The following is an 11,342-nucleotide window of genomic DNA, read 5'->3' on the forward strand; positions in this document are numbered from 1 at the left end:
GTGGAAGGAGAGGGGGGACAAAATTTGCTACCAAGTAATAGTAAAACAGTATCTAAAGAAATCTGTGCAAATTGATATTTTAAATTAGAATAATAAATGAAGTTTGAATAAAAGTTTAATAAAAAAATATTTTCCAAACAGCAGTTATCGGGGGGTGGGGGGAGGTGTTATAACAAGTAAGATAGTGGATGCACCATTGTGATGCATGCCCCACCCCTTATGTCTGTTCATGGAACATCAAGTTTGCATCATCATCATCATCATCATCATCATCATCATCATCATCATCATCCTGTGTCTTGTAGGAATTCCTACTCGGAATCCCGCTATTACTAGTGTTGTCAGTAAAAGTTCAATAGGATTATGTTTCATTTGCCAATGTTTTGACAGTGAGCTTAAATATTTCCATTTATAGGAAAGGGGTAAGGCTCCAATATCTAACTATATAGTTTTGTATCATACTTGACACCCCTCAAGTCCCGCTGTGCTGCCTCATCATCGTGGTGGTGGGTGTTCCTGGGTGGGGTGAGTGAAGAACATCAGGAGTGTATGCCAAGAGTATATATTTTAAGCACGGTCACCCAAGGAATGAAGGTCATCCCAGCTGCCCAGATAAGCAAGCAGGCACCCCTAATGGGCAGCAGCAATAGAAGAAGTTGCTATAGGTGGATGATCACTTTAGTGACAATGGCAAAGGCACTGATCCATACTGTGTGGGAGAAGGCAATGGTAAACCACTCCTGTATTTTTACCAAGAAAACAACATGGAAAGACAATATAAAATGATTGACAATATAGTCCCTGATGATGGGTCCCTCAGGTCAGATGGCACTCAGCATGCTACTGAGAAAGGGCTGAGGATCTTTCAGAGTACTAGTAGTGTTTATGACATGGCTAGAGTCAAGCCCTTGGGACATCTAGTTGCTGATGTTGCCATACTGGAAAAGAAAATCCAAAGCTGCAAAGAATTATAGTGGGAATGTGGAACATAAGAAACGTGAATACAGGAAAGCTCAACAAAGTAAAAGATGAAATGAAATGACTACAAATTGACATCTTAGGCAAATTGATGGACTGGGATGGGACACTTTCAGTCGGAAGATTGCACTTTATTACTCAGGATGTGAAAAAAAACAAAGAAGGAACAGCATTGCTTTTATAGTTAGGAAGGGTATAGCAAGAACAGTACTTGGCTACAATGCAATCAATAACTGATTAATATCAATTAGACTTTGTGGACAACCCTTCAATATAACCATCATTCAAGTTTTTTGCTGCAACCACTGATGCAGAAGAAGGCTGATGAGTTTTATGAGAAAATTCAATGTGAAATTGACAGAACATGCAAGCAAGATGTGCTGTTATGATTGGAGACTGGAATGCCAAACTTGGAAACATTAAAGAGGAAAATATAATTGGAATGTATGGCTTAGGAAACCAAAATAAAGCAGGAGACCGGCTTATCAAATTCTGCCACTCCAATGATTTCTTCATAGGTAGCTGCCTTCGATCAACCAAAATCATGCCATTATACATGGACATCACCAGATGTAGTGCATAGAAATAAAATTGACTATACTATTGCTAAAATGACATGGAAAAAGTCAATTATAGCATCAAAGACAGAGCCAAGTACTGACTGTGGAACATCATGAACTGCTGATGTGCAAGTTCCAAGTTAAGTTAAAGAAGAAGAAAGCCAACCAGTTTCCATGATATGATCTTGAGCATATGCCCACCATTTTCAAGAATATCATGAATAGCTTTGTAGTCCTAAACCTCGTTGATAGACAACCAGAAGAACTGTGGAATGAACTCCAGGAAGTCATTAAGGATGAATGTGAAAAAGATTGACAAAGGTAAAAAAACAGAAGAAAGCAAATTGGATATCAGAACAAACCATGGAAATTGCCAAGAAGACAAGCCAAAGCCAAGAAAGACAAAAATCTCAGGAAGGAACTTAACAAAGAGTTTCAGAGAGCTGTAAGAAGAAACAAGAAGCAGTATGACAACATCTGTTAAGAGACTGAAGAAGGGAAAACAAGGAAAGTCTTTCAAAATATCTCTGAATTCAGAAGGAGTTTCCAATTTTGAATAGGTATGCTAAAGGACGACAGTAGACAGATAGTAACCAATTCAAAGGAGATCAAACAAAGATGGAAGGAGTATTCTGAAATATTGTACAGTAGAGATGTCAACATCCAAGATACCTTAGAACAGGGTTTCTCAACCAGGGTTCCGTGGAGGTCACTAGGGGTTCCCTGGGAGATCACGATTTATTTAAAAAATTATTTCAAATTTGGGCAACTTCACATTAAAGAGGTAAGTTTCGTTCTTTATTTTTAGTTTAAGAACACTATTAATGCATACAGTATATACACTATTAATGCATACAGTATATAGTGGCCTACGTATGAAACAAATTTGTAACTTCTGGTCTATATTTGAGCTTGAATGTTCAGGGGTTTCCAGAGGCCTGAAAAATATTTCAAGGGTACCTCCAAGGTCAAAAGGTTGAGAAAGGCTGCCTTAGATGAAATTCCCTACTTACAGAACTTCTAGTACTAGAAGATGAAGTTAGATCAGCACTCTGGTCATTACAAAGTTGGAAGGCTACAGGAACTGATGGAATATCTACAGAAATATGGCAAGCCAACAGAAGAAGAATCAGTAAAAGTTCTAACTAAACTATGCCAGCAAATCTTGAGAATGACACAGTGGTCAACAGATTAGAAGAGGTAAATCTACATTCCAATACCCCCCAAAAAAGGAGACTTAACAGAGTGTGTAAAGTATTGTGTTATTTCACATGATAGCAAAATAATTTCACATGCTAGCAAAATAATGCTTAGGATCATCCAACACAGATTAGAGCCCTACATGGAAAAAGAGATGCCAGATGTTCAAGCTGGGATTAGAAAAGGCATAGGAACATGAGATATTATTGCTAATGCCTGCTGGATAATTCAGAAAGCCAAACAATACCAGAAAGAAATCATTTTATGATTCACTGATTATTGAAAGGCCTTTAATTGTGTCAATCACACCAAGCTGTGGAATGTGCTTAGAAAAATGTGAATCCCAGAACATCGAATTGCCTTAATCAGAAATCTATATACAGGTCAGGAAGCCACATGGTGAAACAGACTGGGTCCAAATTAGCAAAAGAGTGAGGCAAGGCTGTATACTCTCCTCTTATTTATTCAATCTATATGCTGAATATATATTAAGGGAAGTTGGATTGGAAGAAGATGAGCATGGTTTTAAAACTGGAGGAAGAAACATCAATAACCTGCACTATGCTGATAACACTAGTCTGATAGCTGAAAATGCAATGGATCTGCAAGGTCTAGTAAGAAACGTTAAGGATTATAGAGAAAAAAATGGGACTAAAATTAAATATAAAGAAGACCAAACTAATGACAAAACCAGCAAATGGGTCATCAAACAAATATATTCAAGGCACAAGGACCAGGCTCAAATTATCCTACTTTGGAGACATTATGTGAAGACCCAGCTCTCTATGGACGGGTCTAATGCTGGGAAAGGTGGAAGGAAAGAGAAGAGGAGGACAATCGGCAGCAAAGTAGAGAGACTCAGTTACAGTGGTGATGAGTGTACCATTGGAAAACCTGAAATACCAGATTAGGGACAGATTGTCATGGAGGAAATCTATCTGTGTGGTCACTAAGAGTCAACAGTGATTTGATGGCACATAATCAATTATATTTGAGAAACTATTACCTCTAATCTTAAAAAATCCCTGTGGTTGGTCTGTACATTCCAGGTCATCCTTGTAAATAGACCTGGCCAGGCTAATATAATAGGAAAAACAGAGCATTTACATCTATATTTTATGAGAAAATGACCTCTGACTATCACTTTCTTGTAGCTTGTTTTTATATCATTTGGTGCATTTAGTGTAGTGAACAACACCGCAGGCTATTAATACTGACTTTTCATTTCAGGATAGCACTCATGTTATTTATATTTTAGCTGCATAACAGGAAAGTGAATAAAATTGCTTCTTGTTTATCTCTTCCCTTTTTCTGATTTATTTATTCTCAACTTATGTTTAGACAGCAATAAGTGTCTGGGACTAGTCAACCTTCTAGACTGTTTAAATAGTAAAAAATCCGAGATTGGTTGTTATGATCATATTTGCTCACAATTTGCCACCCACACTAGCTGTGGATCTATATCTAGGCGTTATTCCACATGTTGATTTTTCGAGCCATGCAGGGCCTGCTCAAGAGGTGCTACTCAATGTGCAACAGTGTCTACAAAGTAGCACTCATCGAATCATTAAAGTAACTGCACTTTTTTCCACACTCAGGCAGCTGATTGGAAAGCTGCTCCAGCTACCTCCAGGTAGATATGCATAGTCAACCACTTTCTCTCACTGTTATAGTAGCAAAGCAAAGTGGTTGTATATGAAACATGTGCAGAAAAAGCCACCGAGCAACTTTTCAGTAAGTCCTTTTGCATGTTACAAATCTTTCAAGGATTTGCATAGTCCTACCAGCTTTCAGCTTTAAAGTCTAATTGGTGATCAGGTTATTTAGAGGAACATCTCTTTTCAGTCCAGCTGCTCAGACCTTCAGCTGTCTAGCCAGAGGCCGCCACCAAACGAGGAGAAGGAAATAGCTACAAGAAGCCCTTTTCAGTGGTATCTCTATTTGCACAATTTCCGTCTTCAGAAGGAGATTTCCAGCACCTAAAGATCATAACCCTCAGTGTCAGGTGGGCCTCTCTTGGATTCCACAGTTGGGGAAACAATACAAGTCTATTTTTAATACCACAGTGTCTACGGTATAGCCTTTGCTGCTAATTTTCCTTTGTCCTATTTCTTTTATCCTGTTTTATAATGTGATTTTATATGTTGATGTTTTCACTTTCCAGAAAATGTAGTTCTTGGACACACTAGAAGCAGAATGAATGAATAAATAAATAAATAAAATAAGGCTTTGTATGAGGCAGACACTTTGAGTAAACTGTGCTTTAAAAAGAAATGATTGGACCTATGCCAGGGTTGTTAACTCTGATAGATTTGTATTCTGAGGAACTCTTAGTTGCAAGTTAGTTCAGAAATGGTTGAAACAGTTTAGCTGTGCATGTTTCAAGCAGATCTTTGAGACCTCAGGAAGGAGGAAGCACGTAAACCATCTTTTCAGTCCTGACTTCCCCCTGTTTGATCAACATGCCTCCTTTTAATATCTTGCTTGACTCTCGATTTGTATTATTATAGCTGCTTCTCATTAGATATATGCAGATGAAACTAGCTGGATCTGATATCGATTTATCTAGATTGATTTCCCATCATTTCCTATCCTTGTTCATGCCTGAACAGTAACCAAAAACATATGCAGTGCACACAAGGTATATACCCTAGAACATTTTGATATGATCTATGGTGCCAGCCCTGTCTTCCTTCCTAGCATCCTAAAGGTTTGATTAGAAAGGTCTAAAAGAGCTTCTTTGCATGTTTGTTTTGGCATTAGTAGAAGCTTTTATGTGGCTAGGACCCTTCACAAAGTTGCAGAAGGAAGTTGCAAGTACTGATGCAGAAGAAGGGACACATCTCCTACACATGTAAAAGTTCTTTAGGAAGCAAAGCAATGATAATAGTAGCAATTTTCACTAGTCACTGAAATATTTAGTACACCGGCTTTTACTAAGGGCTGCTCAGAGGGCACATTTTTATTTCAACAAATGTCACTACATCAGAACAATTAGAAACACAGTAGGGATGAGTTGCAACAATGCCCAAACATTTCAGTCAACATTGTCTATACCACACATTGCCTCTTAAATGGACAGCATGGAAAATTAGAACCCTGGCATTTGATAGTCTTTTTAACAGGATCTTTCTCCATGTGAAGAATGGGCTCTATCCCAAGATAATGTGTAATGTCAGCTGTATTAATGAGTTCTAAAACTTATGTTAGAGAAAACAGAAGTAACAGCAGCTGCTGAAGCCACATGGTTCCAGCTTATATTTAATATTGTTTATGTACATAGTTACTTCCTGTGGTTGACAAGCATCTGTGGTGGTGATAAATATCTAGTGGATTTATGGCTGGGAACCTAGATTCTCAATTATTTTAGCAAAGGAAAGGAAGCAGGCTTAGGATACCAGTAATAGGGCTGTATATATCAGCCCTGAAAATATATGAGGTCTTATTAGAATTTTTGATTTGAGGTTTGAACCAATTCAGTTCAAGCTGCTTCAAGCTGCTTTCAAGATTGATCTGAGAAAAAATAGTAATTAATTTGATTAGTATCAAAACACTGGCAGCTACTTCATTTGAGAGCAGGATATATTATACCACTGTTACATGTTGTACAATAACTTAATAACTGAAAATTGTAGTTATTGTACCACTTCTAGAAAACTGCCAAGTTTTGGCTGGATAGTGCAATAAATTTTTGAAATATTTTCCCTTCGGGCAGATAGCAAGGATGAGGAAAGAACAACACAGCAGCCTTAAAAATGTCCAGCTGTTCAGAGTTACTTAGCAAGCTTGAACCCTCCTTAGAGGACATCCCTGATTCAGAGACAATGCTACTGTCATGTTCACTGTTTCAATGTTCTGAATACATTGTAACGTTTCGCATGTCATTTTCCTGACCCGGGTTTGCTGGAGGGAAATTTCCAGCCATGCCAGGCTGTAATCTGTTTACTGCACTGTGGAATGTATGTTTGGGTTATTGCCTCTGTCCAAGGTTACTTTCCCAGGCCGATGTGGGTAACGGTTGCTAACACCTGGGGAGGGGGTGGTTGCTAAGAGGGAGCGAGGGCGGGACTGGATTTGAAGCGAGGGTTTTTAGTTTGTATTTGGTGCGTGTTTGCTCATTCTCAGCTTTATTTGTATTTGCATACTATTCTTCAATAAATCAGTTATCCTTAAGCCCTTGCTTGTGAGACTGAGTCCGTTAGAATAGGCAATCATTACATAAATCTGAGAATCATAAAACCCTTATTCCGCTAGCCCTTATCCAGTGTCACCTGTGAAGGGGAGCGCTAGCGAGGAACGAGTCGGGATTGAAAGAGATGGAGAGCGAGACATCGAGCGAGGGGGAACCAAACTCCACGGTGGTCAGGGCGGAGAAGGTACCCTGTAGCGATGCTCTGGATGCTTCGGGCAGAAACCAACCCCAACTCGAAGGAGACGGAGGGTTGTCCAAAAGTGCCTGAAACAACCAATACTTCGGCTGGTTGACTACATTACATGGGATGAGGAATCGGTCACCGGGGCGGCTCAAGCTTCCTGGAAGCGGCGGTACCCGCTGTCACCAACGGTGGTCAGAAAAGAGGCACCCGAGGGGTCACCCACTCCTGACCATATAAAGGTGTTGGAGGCAAAATTAGATTCGGTTGAATTCCTGCTGAAAAAACTGTCAATGGGCTCCGGTTCACCCGGAAAAGGAGGGGAAGGATCCCCCCGTAGGCATTCCATCTCCCCGGCGCCCCTTCCATCCCCCCGAGGGAGAAGCAGGGTTCGGCGTCGAGGAGAGGAGAGAGGCCCAAGGGTGACAATTTCGAGGTCCCCTCCGGCGGGGAGGCGCTCGCTAGGGGCTGTGTCAAGGGCTGAGTGACCAGAAATTGGGAGACCCCCACCGTTTACAGTAAAGTTCGACGGGGACCCTACCAAATTATCCTTCTTCATAACTAATGCTAACAGTTATATGGAGGATTGGGAACAGGGATTCCGGTCAGAACGGGGCAAGATAAACGCCATTGCCACCAAGCTGAAGGGGAGGGCAGCCGATTGGTATGTGCAACTATGCCAATCGGATGCCCCGGAGCTAGAAGACTTCGAGGAATTCTTATGGGCGTTACGGCAGCATTTCGAAGACCCATTAGCTCAGGAAAGAGCGAAGCGGGCATTGAAGGGACTGTATCAAGGGTCACGGTCCGTGGCAGATTATGCGCTGGAGTTTAAAGCGCTGGCTGGGAAGGTGGAGGACTGGTCCCAATCCACCCTGGTGGAGATGTTCAAGGATGGGCTGGAAACGGAAGTTCTGAAGTGGGCTCTGGGGCGTGAGGACCTGAAAACCCTGTATGACTGGATTCAGCTAGCGAGCAGCGCCGAGCATGCCTTGGAGACGTTTGCCCACCATTGATCGATGAGGTATGGGAGAATCAGTAAAGGGTCCCGCACCTCGGCTCCCCCAGGGAGAGCCAGTCAGCGAGCCTGGGAGGAAGAGAAGGAGCGACGCTATGCAAAGGGGCAATGCCTGCGGTGCAGAAAAGAGGGGCACCGAGCGATGGCGTGCCCGAAGAGGAAGACCGAAAACCAGGGGGAAAAGTCATCTGGGAAATCTCCGTCTCTACCAAGAAAGATGAAGACGGAGTTGGCGGAGGTCGAACCGGAGGAAGTCCCTTTCTTCGGAGATGAGGAGGAGGCTCCTTTTGATCAACCGGTGGGAAACGCCAGCCACCTGCTTTAAAGAGCGCCACTGGGCAGGTGGAAGAGGAAGGGCGCGATCACACTTCAGTGAGTGGAAATTTCCCTACCCTGACAGTGAAGGTGAAATTAGGGTCACAAACAAGAACCGTGGAAGTGTGGGCAATGATTGATTTGGGGTGCTCAAGAAGTTTAATGCACCCTGATGTAGTAGCTGCCTTACAGTTGCCCACATTCCCTTTGAAACGACCCATGATCTTCACCCAATTGGATGGATCCACGGCGGGGGGAAACCGGCAACGCAGTCCACAGGGATGGTGGCATTGCAAATGGGAAGCCACTGGGAAAAGCTGCCTTTTGTGGTAGCGCCTGTGGGGGGTCCGTTGATTATTTTGGGAATGCCAAAATAACTTGGTTTGTTCAGCAGAACCCACATATAAACTGGGTTCACAGGACTGTGACTTTTGCAGATGGATTTTACAAAGTGCCGGAGGGGGATGAATTGGACAGCAGTGCAGCGGGGAGGGCAGCAGCAACAACCCCACACTTCCTTGCTGATCCGTTAGAGGGGTTGCCGGAGCAATACCAGGACTTTGCGGATGTATTTGGTGAAAAGGAAGCAGATCAGCTACCGCCGCACCGAAAAACTGACTGTGCCATAGACTTTATTCCTAATGCAAAGTTGCCTAAGCCAAAAATCTATGCTATGACCCAGAAAGAACTGGCAGTGCTAAGGGAGTTTGTGGACAAAAATCTGGCTAGAGGCTTTATCGAACCGGCCAATTCCCCAGTGGGGGCACCTGTTCTATTCAGACCAAAGAAGGATGGAACTTTGAGATTATGCACAGATTTCCGTGGTTTGAATGCAGTCTCAATATTAAATAAATATCCTGTCCTGTTAATCAAAGACATGTTATCTCATCTGGCGAGGAGAAAATATTCTCCAAGTTGGATCCGAGGGAGGCATATTTCCGTATCCGTATAAGGGAGGGGGATGAATGGAAAACTGTGTTCAATTGTCCTCTGGGCTCTTTCCAATATAAAGTGTTACCTTTTGGGTTGGCGGGAGCGCCTGGGGTTTTTATGCAATTAATTAATGAGGTCTTGCATGACCATTTGTTCAAAGGGGTCTTGGTATATTTGGATGATGTATTAATTTATACGGAAACAATGGAGGAGCATGTAAAACTGGTCAGACAAGTGCTCAGCAAGCTGAGAAAAGCTGAACTGTATGCTAAACTGTCTAAATGTGCTTTTCATAAAACTCAAATTGACTATTTAGGGTAGAATTTCAGACAAGGGTATTGAAATGGACCCAGCTAAAATTGAAGCCATTCTGGCGTGGGAGGCGCCACGTACACGGAGGCAGCTCCAAAGTTTCCTCGGTTTTGCAAACTATTATCGGTCATTTATCAAGGGGTTCGCAGAAATAGCTTTGCCCCTCACTGAGTTGCTTAAAACTAAGGGGCAAGGCGACACACGGAGATCAAAAAATCCGGGGGCTTTACTGAAATGGACGCCTGCATGCCAGGTGGCTTTTGACAAGCTTAAGAAACTATTCACAGCAGAACCCAGTTTGCAGCATCCAGATCCTAACAAACCATTTGTGGTACAAGTGGATGCCTCTGATTTCTCAATTGGAGCACTCCTGCTACAGGCAGATGAATCGGGATGTTTAAAGCCTTGTGCTTATCTCTCCCACAAATTCTCTGAGACTGAGAGGAGGTGGCACGTTTGGGAGAAAGAGGCTTTTGCTGTTAAAGCTGCTTTGGACACTTGGCGCCATTTGTTGGAGGGAGCTACCTACCCTTTCGAGGTTTGGACTGACCACAAGAACTTCGAAGCACTCAGTGCACCTCGTAAGCTCAACCCAAAGCAAATTAGATGGGCTCAATTCTTCAGCCGTTTTGATTTCAGGTTAAAATTTATCCCAGGAAAGAAAAACTTTCTAGCTGATGCACTATCCTGCAGACCCCAAGATTCCAGTTCGGTGCCTGATATCGTAGGGACGCTGTGGACGGAGCCCCAACTGGGTCTGGCAGCTGTGACCCGCAGCCAGACTCATGCACAGCAACCGGATGCTTCACTTTCACCCGGCCCGGGACGTCTGCCAGTTCCCGCAGACTTGCAACAACGGTTTCTTTCCAAATTAAAATCTGACACTTGGTTGCAAGCAAACTTACACAAGGTTACTTTTGACGGAAATTTTGCTTGGAAAAATAATCGCCTCTATGTACCTGATGCTTTGCGCAAAGACATTTTGCTATGTTGCCATGATGACAAACTGGCTGGGCATTTTGGGTTTGTTAAAACACTCCATTTGGTTAGGCGCCAATTCTGGTGGCCAACAATAAGGCAAGATGTTAAAGACTATGTTGCCTCCTGCCTGTCTGCGCTGGCTCCAAACGGAAGGTTGGGAAGCCCCAAGGGTTGTTGCAACCAGTGGCCAGCCCCTCTCACCCCTGGGAGGAGATCTCTATGGATTTTATCGTGCATTTACCTCCAAGCCAGAGGAAAACTGTAATCTGGGTTGTAAAAGACTTCTTCTCAAAACAAGCCCATTTCATTCCATGTGCTTCCATTCCCTCTGCACAACAACTAGCCCGCCTCTTTTTTGTACACATGTACAGGCTCCACGGGAGCCCCTCCTGTTTGGTGACTGACAGAGGCACACAATTTACGTCACAATTCTGGTGGGCTTTTATGAAATTGGTGGGCACCAAACAAGTGCTCTCCACTGCGTCGCATCCTGAGACTGACGGATCTACAGAGGCACTTAATTCCACACTGGAGCAATATTTGCGTGCTTTTGTTAACTATCAACAAGATAATTGGGTCGATCTCCTACCCTTTGCTGAAGTCGCTACAACAATGCAGTGCATCAGAGCACTGGTCAGGTGCCGTTCTGCACTGTCTTTGGACGCGATTTCG

Source organism: Candoia aspera, chromosome 5 (assembly GCF_035149785.1).
Source record: "Candoia aspera isolate rCanAsp1 chromosome 5, rCanAsp1.hap2, whole genome shotgun sequence".
Taxonomy (NCBI): domain Eukaryota; kingdom Metazoa; phylum Chordata; class Lepidosauria; order Squamata; family Boidae; genus Candoia; species Candoia aspera.